The sequence below is a fragment of the Marmota monax genome, unplaced genomic scaffold, assembly GCF_021218885.2.
Source record: "Marmota monax isolate L192 unplaced genomic scaffold, Marmota_monax_Labrador192_F-V1.1 WCK01_AAM20220418_F8-fsc00014, whole genome shotgun sequence".
Taxonomy (NCBI): Eukaryota; Metazoa; Chordata; class Mammalia; order Rodentia; family Sciuridae; genus Marmota; species Marmota monax.
The window spans coordinates 25,537,861-25,553,537 of record NW_026695222.1 but is presented as its reverse complement, the minus strand read 5'-3'; the positions used below and the strand labels follow the sequence as shown (position 1 = coordinate 25,553,537).

General features: G+C 39.8%; 1 long non-coding RNA gene across 2 annotated transcripts in view; it reads right to left on the bottom strand.

Moving 5' to 3' along the window:
• Positions 1–15,677, bottom strand: part of LOC124085293 (uncharacterized) — an 84,835-nt gene that overhangs the window by 31,083 nt on the left and 38,075 nt on the right. Inside the window, exon 3 of one of the 2 annotated variants that reach the window (XR_009225826.1) lies at positions 10,261–10,375. The exons of the other annotated variant lie outside the window; for it this stretch is intronic. This is a non-coding gene — a long non-coding RNA (uncharacterized LOC124085293). The remainder of the gene's footprint in view (positions 1–10,260; positions 10,376–15,677) is intronic. 2 annotated transcript variants of the gene reach the window in all.

The window sequence follows — 15,677 nt, the reverse complement described above, 5'->3', positions numbered from 1 at the left end:
TCAAAAACTCACAGTGGTGGAGCTGGGGCTGGGGCTCAGTGGGTGAGCACTTGCCTAGCATGTGTGAGGCACTGGATTCAGTCCTTAGCACCATATAAAAAATAAAAAAATAAAACAAAGGCAAAAAAAAATACATTAAAAAAAAGTCATGGGACTGGGGCTGGGGCTCAATGGTAGAGCACTTCTCTCACACATGTGAGGTACTGGGTTTGGTCCTCAGCACCTCATAAAAATAAATAAAGATATTGTGTCCATCTACAACTAAAAAATATTTTTTAAAAATTCACAATAATGAACGGTGACCAATGGCTTCAATGGATCAAGCAAAGAAGAAAAAGAAGTCAAAAAAGGATCATTATCCAGATAAGCAAGTAGAAGGGGGAACCTAACTATAGTGCTAGGAAGCACTTAAAATGGATGACTGGGAGTGCCTCAGATCCACGTGGGCAGACCTAGAGCACAGAGGGAAGCGCAGGCAATGATGCACCTCGCACAGTCCAGTGCCACCTGTGTGAGGTGGTGCAGCACCAAAACTCAAGATGAGAGCTTACTCACCGTCACCAAGTGAATCATCCGTGAGCACCAAGCTGTGAAGGATGGCTGCTTCCTATGGAAGGGAGGGATACAGGGTGCTGTTACCATAGCTGTGACCTCTAAATCAAAGCTGCAGAATGGGTATGTTTGTAGGCATAGCAGTATTCACTGCACAACTGTACAATCCTTCCATGGATGCTTGAATAATTCATGATATATTAAAAATTGAAATTACTTAAAAAAAAAAAAGCACTGGATTTTCCAATGAGCAGACTGGTCAAGTTCATGGCCAGATTCCTATTAATCAGCTTCCAGGAGCATCCTCTGTGATGCAGGAAGTGGACGCCTGAGTGACAACCCAGGCAGAGGAGTTTGGCTACAGGGAGCAGAGTGGGTGGTGTGCTCAGGGTCAAGGCCAGGGAGGAGCAAAGAGAGGAGGGAGACTGGGGCACAATCATGATGGAAAGAGAAAAGCCAATGAGAATGCCAGACAGTGAGCAGGCCAAGTCAGGACGACAGGAGCAGAAAGCCACAGGAAGACACCTGACTGAAGCAGAGCCCACGCCAGCTGAGAAGACACAGCCAAAGGGCAAAGGAGAGCTTGCAGCCAATTCAGCTCCACACACCTTCACTGCAATGTCACCAGGAGCAGACCCTGCACAAGGTCATAGGGGTCAAGACAATGAGATCTACTTCTACAGTCAGGGGCTCAGATTCAGAACATGGAGAGCAGCTTCTAGTTATAGAGCTAGAAGAGCCTCCACCATCCCAAACAGATGACAGGTGAGCCTCAGAAAGCAAGTCCACCACCTAGTACTACCTGACACCCAGAGCTCCATTTGCTAGCATCTCAGTTTCCTTGGCTCTGAGACAACTGTCATTCACCAGGTGCAGACAGCAGGAGAACTAAAGCAGGCCATCTACCCTCGTCCTGGAGCAGTGCTTCTCACTGAGCCATGGCTCAAGAAACTGTCACTGAGCAAGGCTGCAGCGGTCCTCCCGAAACTGGGTCTTGCCCCAGCACTGCCAATGGCATGCCTCGCCTGAGTGCTGGTGTTCATTCAAGGTGATGAACACACTGTCCTGAGAGGCAAGTGCCCAGAAGTACCTGGCAGCCCTACCACTGTGGGCAAAACCATCTTCATCTCTGCAGAGCTAGAATCTTAACTCACCGTGGACCTTTGGGGCATTGCCAGCAGCCCCACAGTTGACGTCTGCAAGGGTAAGCATCTAGCAATGGAAAGCGCAAACTGACAGGAGCAGACAGAAGGAGCACTGGGAAGAGCAGGCAGGTTCAGAGGATGAGGTCCTGAGAGGGCTGATGGCAGGAAGGCACAGGCATCCCACAAAGGAGTATGTGCTATGCCAAGGGGCAGGAGGGCTTCAGAGTGTTCAGTAAGGCTAGTTTTCTCCCAGCTTTGGGTTTAAAAATGGTGGGAATGGAGAGGAGGGATACCCTCAGGATTATGTATTTATGATAGAATCAAAGATGATGTGGCTTGAGTCTAACTGGATGTAGGAGGAGAGAGGGAAGAATTTTGATGGCTCCCAGGTTGCAGCTCAGGGGAATTGAAAAAGCAGATAGTGGATCCATTCTTTGCAATAGGGGATGAAGATTGAAGGCCTCTATTTTCTCAGTGATGTAAAAGGCAAGGTCACCTGCCTGGCGGAGGCAGGATGAGGTGAGGGGCCTGATGAAAGTGGCAAAGGTCTAAGAAAGCTGCCAAGGATAATGTGAAAAGCAGCTGATGAGGGACAAGGAAAGGATTGCCACACCACGCTGCAAGTCCAGCCACGATTGGAAGCCATAAATTTGCAATGGCACCAATCAATGCATGATGGGACTCCCTCCCATGGAGATCAACAACCAGCAGTAGAGAACACAGGGGGATGGGACTGTGCAGGCAGGACCAGGGAAGCACTGTCAAAAGGGAAAAAAAAATGGAGGTGGTGGCAGGGATGGGCCCAAAAGGGTGGGATGACAGAGGAAGCAGCTGAGGAAGAACAGAAAGGATATGCAGGTAAGGATGGGGTTGTGCAGCCAGCCATCTCAGAGGCAAGAAGGCCAGGGCAGCAGGAGAGAGGAAAGCAGGGCAGGTGTGGCCAGAGCGGAGCTCAGAAGCACAGCAGCCCTGGTGAGAGCAGGGCAGGGAGCCACTGAGGCAGGAGCGGAGGAAGTGGGGTGGAGGCTGAAGTGGGGAAGCAGTGTGGGAGGACAGTGGCGAGTGCCTGCTCTTGGTCACTGATGCGCCTTGCAGCAATCACAGAGCAACTGAGGGCACCATGCTAGGTTCTGGAATTAAAATCACACTTTTTGCCTCAACCCTTCCATAATAGGGTATATGTCAATGACAGATGACACAGGTCAAGAGAATGTCAAACCCCCTTACCCAGTATAATCTCATTTTTAAGAATGTATCCAAAGACAAAAGAAAAATCAAAATAATAAAACTGCATTCTTTACAACATTCACTGTATCTACAGCGCACGCGCGCATACACACACACACACACACACACAGCTGAAAAAATCCAAGCATTCAACAAAATTGAAAAGATGACGATCATGAAGAAACAGGGAAATGTCTGCACCCACAGATGTGTGTTCTGCGGAAGAACATCTGTCCTGTTCGTCTCCTTATCCCCAGGCACAAAGCGCAGAGCTTGGCTCGTAATGGGCACTCAGAACCTGTCAGAGTAAGTGAGTGAGTGGAAGAAACTGCACCACGTTCTGATTAGACCACGTGGGAAATAAGGCTAGCACCTAGAGAGGAAATGCAAACATGTCCAGAAACCCAGGTTAGAAGAGTGGAAACAGGCAACCTTCTCCCTACTTGAAAACTCCATCCCGTCACACGGTTTAATAGTTAAAACTGGGCATCTGCTCCTTTAATAACACTGGATCAAGGAAGAAAGACAAGTCAGAATTTTAGAATTTCTTTAAAAATAATGAAAACATGGCATACCATTAAAAATTAAATACATTTATCCTTTGTGGAAAGCCATCTTCAGAAGACACTACTGGCACAGACAGAATGTTGCCAGGCTATTATTCCTCACAACAGAATTACAGTATAAAAGACTAGAATTGACCCCAATGTGCAAAAATGTAAGCTTCATCCTCCCATAGAGTACCCAACTGCAAGGAAAAGCAAACAAAGAAGAGATCCACAGATTCCCAGCACCAGGGAGAGCAAGGGAGAGCAGGGGAGAGAAGCAGGCAGATTGTGGCACAGTGCATCTGAGCAAGGACAGAAATGGGGAGCACAAGGCCATGATCTGAGAGTTGTAAGGTAAGAAAAAGCCAAACCCTGAAAGAGAGGGTTACCTAGAAGGGAGGGAGAGAACAGGCAGCAGGGACAGGAATGGAGACAGGAGACCAGATAGGTTTTGTTTTTGACTTTGGAACTAAGTAACCACCTTAAATAATTACAAATCAAAATGTAAAAGCTGAAACTATTCTTATAAATAAATAGCTATGCACCAATAGTCCTAGCTTCTCAGGAGGCTGAGGCAGAGAAGTCAAAACCAGCCTAGACAAAACAGTAGGCACTTGCCTCAACACACACACACACACACACACATACACACACGAGTCTAACTGTGTGTCAAGCTGGTGGCTTTACTACAAAAGAAGGTTCAATGCAAGTGGCTTTAAAACATGGTAACATACGCATTTCTAGTGGGAGTAACCCCAAGGCAAAAGGAACACAAAGAAATCCTAAGCTGCATTTGGCAAACTGCCACACTATCAGCAATGCTCTAGGGTTTTACTTTGATGCACATACATGTTAATGTCATTAAGAAGAGAGATTTATGTTCTTAGGTTTAAAAAAAAGATACAAATATAAAACCAAAGAAGTTAAATACAAGTCCTATTATCCTAAATTTGAGTTGGAAATATCAATATAAATTCATGAGGGATTTTATTTAAAAAAGAAATTGTTCTGTCACTAGAAGCAAAGCTCACCCTTGTCACTATGAGTACCCACAGGACTATGCTCTGGTTTCCTATTATCATTTCCTCTGTAAAGGAACCTGAGCTTCTTGGAGGAACGGCACATTCTGGGCACAGATGCACTATCAAAGTCTACTGAGCAACTTCAAGAAGATTCTGGAGCCAAACTGAAGGCCTTCCACTGGTCAAAGCTGGGATAACTTGATCATCAAAAAGAACAGGCCCTTGGGTTGGGGTTGGGGCTCAGTGGTGGAGCACTTGCTTAGCAAGTATGAGGCACTGGGTTCAATAAAGGTATTATGTCCATCTACAACTAAAAACAAACAAACAAACAACAACAACAAAAGAACAGGCCCACAGTGGATTAAAGTATTATCTAATTAGGTTACAATTCAGTGGATAATAACAATACTAAAAACATATCTAAAAACCTAACTGGTCACCTCTGCAGATTATTAGGACACGAGCTAATTATTCTGGAAATAGGTAAATAATGGGGAAAATAAACCACTTGCCCTGTCTTTCTCTGTACAAATAGATCTTTAGGGTTAACCAAATAGTTGATAGGAGAAGCTCTTTACAAATTCTAGTCATTAAACTAAGAAAGAATGATAGAACCAGAGCCTCATAACTGAACATCCTCCCACAAAAATACTGGGTTTGGGCAGTGACCATCAAGCTGGCTGTCAAACTGATGGGCAGCTTTATATGGAAGGACAAGGCTGATGACACCTGCAACCAGGTCAAAGCTGACACACAGAAAGGGCCACTCAAGAGTTTCTGTGCTTCCTGATCTGATGCAGCAGGAAAAAACAGCCTATCTACAATCTCTCTAATAGCCTATCTACTATCTCTCTAAAACAGAAACTGAGTCTCATGGAGCCTCCAGATGTAACTACCAATTTATAAAAAATACTTGGAACAGGAAGACAATGTGACACTAGAGATGGAACAAGCCAGATCCATAATGTGAGAAATTCTGTAGAATTAAGGTCTGGCTTCCTCAATAAATAAATGACAAGGGAAAGGCAGAGGGATCTGAGAGACTTATCTACTAAATTCAAGTTTGGGACTTTATTTGTATTCTGTTTTGAACAAACCATCTGCAAAAGCCACACGTATGAGAAAACTGGGACAATCTGACCAATGACTAGATGTTAGATGATATTAAATAACTATTAATAATTTATAAATTATAATAATGGCATTGTCATTATGTTTCTTAAAAAGAGTACTTCTTAGCTACACTAAAGTATTTATAGTTGAAGTGATAGGGTGTCTGGGAATTGCTTTTATCTGGGATGATTTTACCTTGGAAGAAAAATGAAAAATGATTGGTCAAATGTCAATGCTGGCTGAAGTGATGAAGGTACATGAACATTCATTTTAATTTTCCCTCTCCTGCAATGCAGCTTGAAAAATTTCCATAACAAAATATTAATGAGAAGAGAAAGGCCCTGTCCACAGGATGCATTGCTGCCTACCCCTCCTGCTTCATGAGAGGAGCTGAGCACAAGCAGAGCCTATGTTCCTGAACCAGCTCTAAGGAGACTGTTTTCTGAATCATGAATATCAGCTAAAACAAGACCAACAAGGATTTGCTAAGGAGATCTAGGTGACAATGTTCAGACCTGACTGGATTCTTAAGGTCTCTCACTACAGCAGGTATGAGATATCCACACAACACCACTGGAAACGTGCATTGTTTCCTTGTAGAAAAGTGCCAACAAGAGGGACCTATTTCATCAACTCGGTTTGTACCATGGGCTCTAGAGCAATGAAAACCAGAGAAAGGATTACATTAAGGTTAAGCCAAGCATCTTATATAGTATATACTTACAGTTTTTAGCTTTTCTTACTAAAATACTTCATCAAACAAATTAGACAAATGCAGTTTAAAAATCATTTCCCATTTAGAGTATTTATGCTACAGACAGGCTTAAAAAGCTAATAAGCTATACGGCAATATAAAAACATAAAAAGAAGAGAGAATGACAACTCTATTATAACAAGCCATATATAAATCGAGGAAGGAGCAAGAAGTCTGCATGCTGGGCCAGCATCCAAAAGCCATTACAACTAATGGCTTATGTGCCAGGCCTATGGGTTGTGCTTATTTAAATTCCAGCCAGAATGTATACATTATAAATAATTCTTTCATAAATGCACTCCCCCACAATCCACGCATCCCAATTATTTCTAAGGCAAAGCATTAAACAAAAGAGCGGCTCTAGCTCCAATATACCACATTAAATTTAACACAAATATATAATTGCAGCAGCACTGTAAATGGTGATTCATTTACAAAGAGAATCCATTTAAAGACTCCAAACATCCACTTGGGTCTTTTTAAAAGCGTTGTGTCATATTCATATGAATATTTTAAACTAATATGGGAAGTACACGGAAGGCTTATTTTTCTATTTTCAGTTTAAAATGCTCCGAATTCTAAAGCCTAAGAGTCCTGAAACTTTCTGCAGTGGCTCGCCATTCGTTACTAGAGCAGGCAAGGGGGCTGCAGCAGCTGTCAGGGCCGGCAACCCTGCATTCTTCATCTCACTCATCTCTACCGAGGGGCGGGGGAGGGGGCACAGGCAAGACCATGGCATCTGCCGCACAGCAACGTGCTTTTCTTCCAGAATAGCAATCATGGAGAAGCAGAAAGAGAAAGAAAAATCAAGATTTAGCCCATGGAGATCACAGGTGAGAAAAACTAATGACTGGGATTGTTCTAATCCAAAGGACCTCTTTTGATTGGGTATTTCTTAGCAACCAATCGTCTGGCAAAACTCAAGAAATACAAAAAAGGCCTAACTGCCAGGGCAAATGGCATTCATAACTATTAGTCTTCCTAATTTTCTAAAATAAGGACGATTTGTGTCATTTTCAAATAAGATACCCATTCTTTATGACAAACTCATTCGTGGTCAGACTGCTTAAAGTTGATTGATTAATAAACAGATTTTTAATTTTGCTACCACTGGGTATATATCATTTCTTACAAACATATAAGTAAAAAATATGTGACGCAGTAGTTTTACAAACCAGAATCTTCTGTCAAACTACAATTTCCACTACCATTGAGAAGTCATCTTCATCAGCCCTGAAGTCCCAGATGATATCAAGGAGTCCTCTAACAATAATCTGACTATGGAGATGAGCAACAATCCACACAGCTATGTGGATAACACTGACCGAAGGACACTATGTTCCAGGCACTGTGCTAAGCCAGGTGATGGAGCAAAGGAAGGCAGCAACCACCGTCCACAAGGAGGACAGAACTGCTGAGGCCTGTCTCAGACAGTCACTTCAGTGGGGACCCACATCTCCCAGTCTGGCAGTCATTAGACTTTGAAACTATCCAGTAAGACAAGGGAAAAATCTTATTCTCCTTCGCTGACTGATTCTTCAAGACTAAACAGACTTGAAAGAAAAGTCTGAGGTAGTGGAAGAAATTAAGAGCCAATAAACACAGAAGGCAGATTACCAAAGAGGCACCTGGAAGCCCTCCCTCTGACTGAGGGTTCTGAGTCTGGAAGGCATTTTTTTTTTTAATTCAGACATTTCTCTACACTCACTATTTTTACTTTCCCATCTTCCTGTGATTATCAGCAATAAAACCCATAAAATGAGAAGGAGTGATGATGCTTACTTGGGGGAGTAAGGAAAGCTATGGGCAGGATAAGTGGTGACAGTCATCTTAAGGAAAGGGGAGACTCAGGCCACAGGGCCTTGGCAGTGCACAGAAGAGCAGCACTCCAGCCCACAGCTGAGGAGCAGAGGAAAAACTAGGAGGAACCACACAAGATGGCAGGCCACCACAAATTGAGGGTGCCCAAGCACTCCACACAGAGGCGGCACCAGTCATCAGGGAAGAATATGTCACTGCCACCACTCTTCCAAGGGACCACAGTCTGCAGGTGCAATCTGAATGACTTAGGCCTCCTGGGGAGAAACATACACATAAGTAAGATGCACTATAAAAACAGTGTGAAGACCAGCAGGCAGGAAGTGGAAGCACACTGCTGGACAGCTCTTAGAAATGAGGTGTCGCAACACCCCTTCAAGGGGCTGTGATCAGGAGCACACACAGATGGTAAGCACTGAGCAAGAGGGCGGAGGCACATACTTGTCATCCCAGCACCGCAGAAGGTTGAGGCAGGAAAGTAGCCAATCCAAGTCCAGTCTTGGCAATTCAGCAAGACCCTGCCTCAAAAATGAATGTGAAAAGGGCTGGGTATAGCTCAGTGGTAGAGTGCCCCTGGTATGAATGCATGTCTGTATGAATGAATGAAGAAATGCGTGAATTAATTAAATAAAACAACACTAAGACAACTATTAGAATAACAAAACAATGAACTATGGTTATATTAAAAAAGACAAATGGAAAAATTTTTCTAAAATATTCAATTAATCTTAATCCAAGAGAAGGTAAATAAAGAAAAAAAAGAAAAAAACAGGTGTGACAAATAGAAAACAGCAAGACAATAGATTTAAAACCAACCACATGAATGATTCCATTAAATGTAAATGCTCTAAACATTCCAATTAAAAGACAAAGGTTCATAACAGAAGATTTAAAAAGCAAAAGCCAATTATATTCCACTTATAAGAAATGCACTTCAAACAGAAACATAAAAATAAGTTAAAATTAAAGGATGAAGAAAGCTATATTAAGCTAACACCAGTCAAAGGAAAGCTGGAGGGGCTGTATCAATATCAGACAAATCACTGTAAAGAGTCGAAAAAGAGATCCACAAATATATCGTCAAGAGGTTTTTCATAAAGGTAAAAAGGAAAAGGAGAGTCTTTTAAAAAAGTGATGCTAGAATAAATAGATATTCACATGGGGACAAAAAAAGCCTTAAGACTTACCTCATACCATACATAAAAATTAATTTTCAAATAGTTTAAGCATTTTATATAAAAGCTAAAACATAAAAATGATCAATTTATCAGTTTAAAACATAAAACTTCAGCAAATTAAAAACTTTTGCTCCCCAAATCACACAAAACAAAAATGACAAGCCATTGATTGGAGAAAATATCTCATGGAAGACTTGCACATAGATTATATAAATAACTCTTTCCCTCTTAGACCTCAATAATTAAGATACAGAGCTTAATTTTTCAAAATGTGTTCATAAATGATTGCAGCAGCATTATACACAACAGATAGAAATTGAAAACAACCTAAATTTCTATCAGCTCATGAATGGGTAAACAAAACACAACTGTCCACTCAGTGGAATATTATTTAGCAACAGAAAGGAATGCAGCACTGAAATCACCACCACACAGAGAAACCATGAAAACAGTATGCAAATGAAAAACTCAGTCACAAAAGAGCACATGTGACAGGACAACATTTCAATAAAATGTCCAGAATAGGCAAATCAATGGGGATGGACTGCCTAGGGCTGGGCATTGAGGATGAATGTTAGTGACTACTAATGGCAATGGGATTTCTTCTTGAGACTAAAAAAGCTTTAAAATTCATTGTGGTGATGTTGCACAACTCTGTGTATGTAATACAAACCATCAGTTTGCACACTCTTAAGGGGATGCACTATGTGATATATATAAACTAAATCTCAATCAGGTTGTTATATTTTAGAACGTGTAAAAGATTGTGTGTGTGTGTGTGTGTGTGTGTATGTAGCCAAGAAGCACAAAAGAAAAAAAAATTCTCCACATCACAAATCTTCAGGAAAACAGAGATAAACCTGACAGACACCATGGGAACACGTGATAAAGGTAAGCCCTCACCTTTTATCATCCATATCAAGTCCTCCTGACAGCATGGAACGCCTCCTATGGAGCACTGAGAAAGGCACATCACCTCTGGGTGCACTCTCCACAGTTCCAGAATCACAATCTAATTCTGAGGAAATATCAGACAAGCACATTATGAGAGACATTCTACAAAATGCCTTGATCATTATTCTTCAAAACTGCCAAGGTCATGAAAGACAAGAATGGACCAGGAGGAGGTGGCAAGATGGCAGAAGAGAAGGGTCACTTCCCTAGTAGCTCTGTGGTGTGAGTCAAGAAAAGTGGACAGGCAACTTTTCAGTAAAGTGGGTAAACAATCATGAATTAGGGGGAACATTACTGGAAATACTGGACATTCAAAACAGATTAGGTACTCAAGAAACTGTATATAATAAAACAAAGAGGGAAGACCTTAGCCCCATAGCCACAAAAGTAGCTGAGGTGAAAACCAGAACAGTCCCTAAAAGAATACAGTAAAGCAATAAAGGAATTAAAGGAATCCCCATTCTTAGGAAGACTGAGGCATGTCCGGGTACAGAGAGGTTAGAGATCAGAGACACGGCTCAAAAAAACAGTAAGCTGTGCTGCACAGTATCTGTAAAAGGGGAGGGAAGTCGCCATCTCTCTCAGTGGCATGCAAATAGCACAGCAGAAGGAACTATTTTGGTAGTTGCAGCTTGGGGGCTAGCAGCTAGAAAAACAGATTACTAGAAATCCCAAGTCTGGACCAAAAAACAAGACAGGCAAACCCACACTGCATGACCAAGAGTGTACCTAAGTCACCAGGAGAAAATGAAGCCTGGAAAGAGATTTACACAGGAGAATACTGGTCGCACAAACCCACCTGGCTCCCCCTGAATCTCCAATCTGGCTGCTTGCAGGACCAGCTGGGAGAGAAGCACCTGGCGAGGAATATGAAATGGCGGGGGCAGGACAGATGCAGCTCAGACACTGAATCAGAAACCAGGAATCGTGGGGTCTATAGGCAAAATAGTGTACTAAGAACAGGCTCCTACACCACATGAGTGGACAACGAGATCCCTGGGGTGCAATCTTCCAGCATGAACCAGCAATGGCTGAGTCTTAAAGGTGCACTGACTTAAAATCTCCAGACCAACTGGCATGCAGCAAGGAGACCGAGCATACCAAGCCTACGTCCTCCTCCAGGAACTCAGCTTCCAGGACTAACCCTCTCACCCTATCAACCCCATGGACTCTGAGGGTGGAGCAAGCATCAAACTCCAGAAAACCTCACCTAACTGCTGAGAAGGGAAGCTGAGAAACTTTTGAACTCCAACAGAAACAATAGTTCGAGTTTTCATCAAGATCCCTTTTTTTTTTCTTTTTTCTATTCTCTCTCACATTTATACCATCTTTGAAATGGAAGTACTTTTCATGCATCAGTTTATTGAGCACTAGGATCTATGAACAGAATGTTACAGTTTTCTTGTGTATTCTCTTTTTTTAACTTATTCTTTTTCTTTTTAATTTTTTTAACAATTTTTACTTTATATATATTTTTCATCTCCCTATCTGTTTCCCTGGATTCTCTTTCTCTCTTTTCTCCTTAATTAATTAATTAATATTAATTAATTCCTCTTTCAGTCATATTAATTCCTCTTTCAGTCTTCCTATATTTTTTTACTTCTATCTTCTCTCCTCCTTCCCCATGAATATCACATCATAAACCACTTTGGTTCTCTCTTGTCCACTATTTGAACTTGTAAACCCTTTGCAAACTTGAAATTGTAAACCCTTTTGTAAAAGAGAGATTCTCAAAAAAAAAAAAAAAATCAAGCAAAAATCCTTGAAATGAAGAAAGCAATAAACAAATTAAAAATTCAATGGAAAGCATGACCAACAGACTACACAGAACATCAGACAATGAATCTTGAAAACAGAGTTGATCATGGAGAGAAGATGTTAAGAAATCATGAACAGAAATTCTAAATGTCTAAATTATTGTAGGCAATAATTGAATATATCATTTCTGTTTATTGCAACAAAACAGTAGATGTCTGAATAGGAACTATATGGCTTAAGGTTGTATATTCTTTGCACTGGGTGCTGTTAATAATTGGTCTCCTGCTTAAAGGTGAGATACTAGAAACTTTCAAGGACACTGTAAGTCTACAGGGAAGAAACTATACTGCCCTAGATCCACAATGCTTAAGGGATAGACACACAAAACACATGAAAAAACAAGGGAACAAATCACCCCAAACAAACCAAGATGCTCCAATATTAGAATCCATGTAGAAGAAATGTCAGAGAAGGAGTTCAGAATGTACATAGTTAAACCAATCTGCAACATACAGAACAATGTAAGGAGCGAAATCAGAGAGAAAATCCAGGAATTGAGAGATCACTTCAATAAAGAGAGATTCTCGGAAAAAAAAAAAAAGTAAAGCAAAAATCCTTGAAATGAAGAAAGCAATAAACAAATTAAAAATTCAATGGAAAGCATGACCAATGGAAAGACTAGACCACTTGGAAGACAGAACATCAGGCAATGAAGATAAAATATATAATCTTGAAAACAGAGTTGATCATGGAGAGAAGATGTTAAGAAATCATGAACAGAAAATTCTAAGAATTATGGGATAACATGAAAATACCAAATTTAAGATTTATCGGGATAAATGAAGGGGTGGAGTTACAAACCAAAGGAATACACAATCTTTTCAATGAAACGATATCAGAAATTTCCCCAAACCTAAAGAATGAAATGGAAAATCAAATGTAAGAGGTTTACAGGACAACAAATGTACAAAATTACAAAACATCCACACTGAGGCACATTATTATGAAAATGCCTAACATACAGAATCAAGATAGAGTTTTAAAGGCTGCCAGAGTAAAACAATAGATCAGTTTTAGAGGGAAGCCAACACACTTCTCAGTTGATTTTTCAACCCAGACCCACAGAGCTAAAAGGTCTTGGAATAATATATACATCAAGCTCTTAAAACATGAATGCCAGCCAAGAATACTATACCCACCAAAATTAAGCTTCACAATTGATGATGAAATTAAAACCTTCCATGATAAACAAAAGTTAAAAGAATTCACAACTAGAAAGCCTGCACTATGAAACATATTCAATAAAATATTTCATGAAGATGTAATGAAAAATAAAAGCAAAAGCCAGCAAAGGGAGGAACTACACAAAAAGAATAGTCAGTCAAAGGAGACACTAATTCAAATTAAAAACTAGAAATAAATCAAAATGACAGGGAATAAAAATCTTTCTCAATAATCACACTGAATGTAAATGGCTTAAATTCATCTATCAAAAGACACAGACTAGCAGACTAAAAGACAAGACCCAATAATATGCTGTCTCCAAGAGACTCACCTCATGGGCAAAGACATCCACAGACTGAAGGTAAAAGGATGGGAAAAAATATATCATTCACATGGATCTTGTAAAATAAGTAGGGGTTTCTATCCTCCTATCAGATAAAGTGGACTTCAAGCCAAAGTTAATCAGATAGGACCAAGAAGGACATTTCATACAGACATATATGGAATAGTTGTATCCATCAAGGAGCGAATACACTTTCTTTTGCATAGCACACAGATGCTTCTCTCAAATAGAGCATGTATTAGGCCATAAAGCAACTCTTAGCAAATACATAGATTAAAAAAAAAACAAACAAACAGATAATACCTTGCATCCCATCAGATCACAATGAAATGAAGTTAGAAATCAATGATGAAATAAAAAATAGAAGCTACCCTAACACCTGCAGACTAAATAATATGCTAGTGAATGACAAATGAACAGCAGAAGAAATCAGGGATGAAATTAAAAAATATTTAGAGGTAAGTGAGAATAGTGATCACATATCAAAATTTCTGGGACACTATGAAGGCAGTGCTAAGAGAAAGTTCATTGCATTGAGCTCATTCATTAAAAGAATAAAAAGCCAACAATTCATGACCTAATATTACATATCAAAGCCCTAGAAAAAGAACAAATAAATACCAAAGCATTAGAAGACAGGAAATTATTTTAAAAAGAGCTGAAATCAATGAAATTGAATCAACAACAAAAAATAATTCAAAGAACTGACAAAAAAAATTTCTTTGAAAAAAACAAATAAAATTGATAAACCCTTAGCAAAACTAACAAGAAAGAAAAAGGAAAAGAAAATTCAAATTACTAAAATTTATGATGATAAAGGAAATATCACAATGGACAGTACTGAAATACAGATGATAATAAGAAACTATTTAGAAAATTTATACTCCAATAAAATAGAAAATATTGTAGACATCGACAAATTTCTAGAGTCTTATAACATACCCAAACTGTATCAGGAGGACATAAACAATTTAAACAGATCTATTTTAAGCAATGAAATTGAAGACACCATGAAAAGTCTACCAATTAAGAAAAGCCCAGGACGAGACAGATTCTTAGCCAAGTTTACAAGACCTTCAAAGAAGAATTAACACCAATCCTCCTCCAATTATTCCATGAAATAGAAAAGGAGGGAACCCTTCCAAACTCATTCTATGAAGGTAGTATCACCCTGATACCCAACCAGACAAAGACACAACAAGGAAAGAAAACTTCAGACCAATATCCCTGATGAATATATATGCAAAAATCCTCAAAGAAATTCTGGCAAATTGCATACAGCAACATATTTAAAAGATAGTGCACTAAATCAAGTAGAGTTCATTCCAGAGATGCAAGATTGGTTCAACATATGGGAATCAATAAACGTAATTCATCACCTCAACAGGCTAAAAGACAAGAATAACATGATTATCTCAATAGATGCAGAAAAAGAATCTGACAAAATACAGCACTCATTCATGTTCAAAACACTAGAAAAACTAGGGATAACAGGAACAAACCTCAACATTGTAAAAGCTATATATACTAAGCCCAAGGCCAACATCATTCTAAATGGAGAAAAATTGAAAACATTCCTTCTAAGAACTGGAACAAGACTAGGATGTCCTCTTTCACCACTTTTATTCAACATCCTCCTTGAAACTCTAGCCAGAGCCATAAGACAGAAGAAAGAAATTAAAGGGATATGAATAGGAAAAGAAGAACGCAAACTATCACTATTTGCTGATGACATGATTCTATATTTAGAAGACCCAAAAAATTCCACCAGAAAACTTCTAGAACTAATAAATGAATTCAGCAAAAGAGCAGGATATAAAATTACTTCCCATAAATCAAATGTGTTCCTATACATCAGTAATGAATTGACTGAATGAGAAATTAGAAAAACTACCCCATTCACAGTAGCCTCAAAAAAATAAAATATTTGGTAATCAATCGAACAAAATTAAAACTACAGAACACTAAAGAAAGAAATTGAAGAAGACCTTAGAAAATGGAAAGTTCTCCCATGCTCTTCGATAGGCAGAATTAACATTGT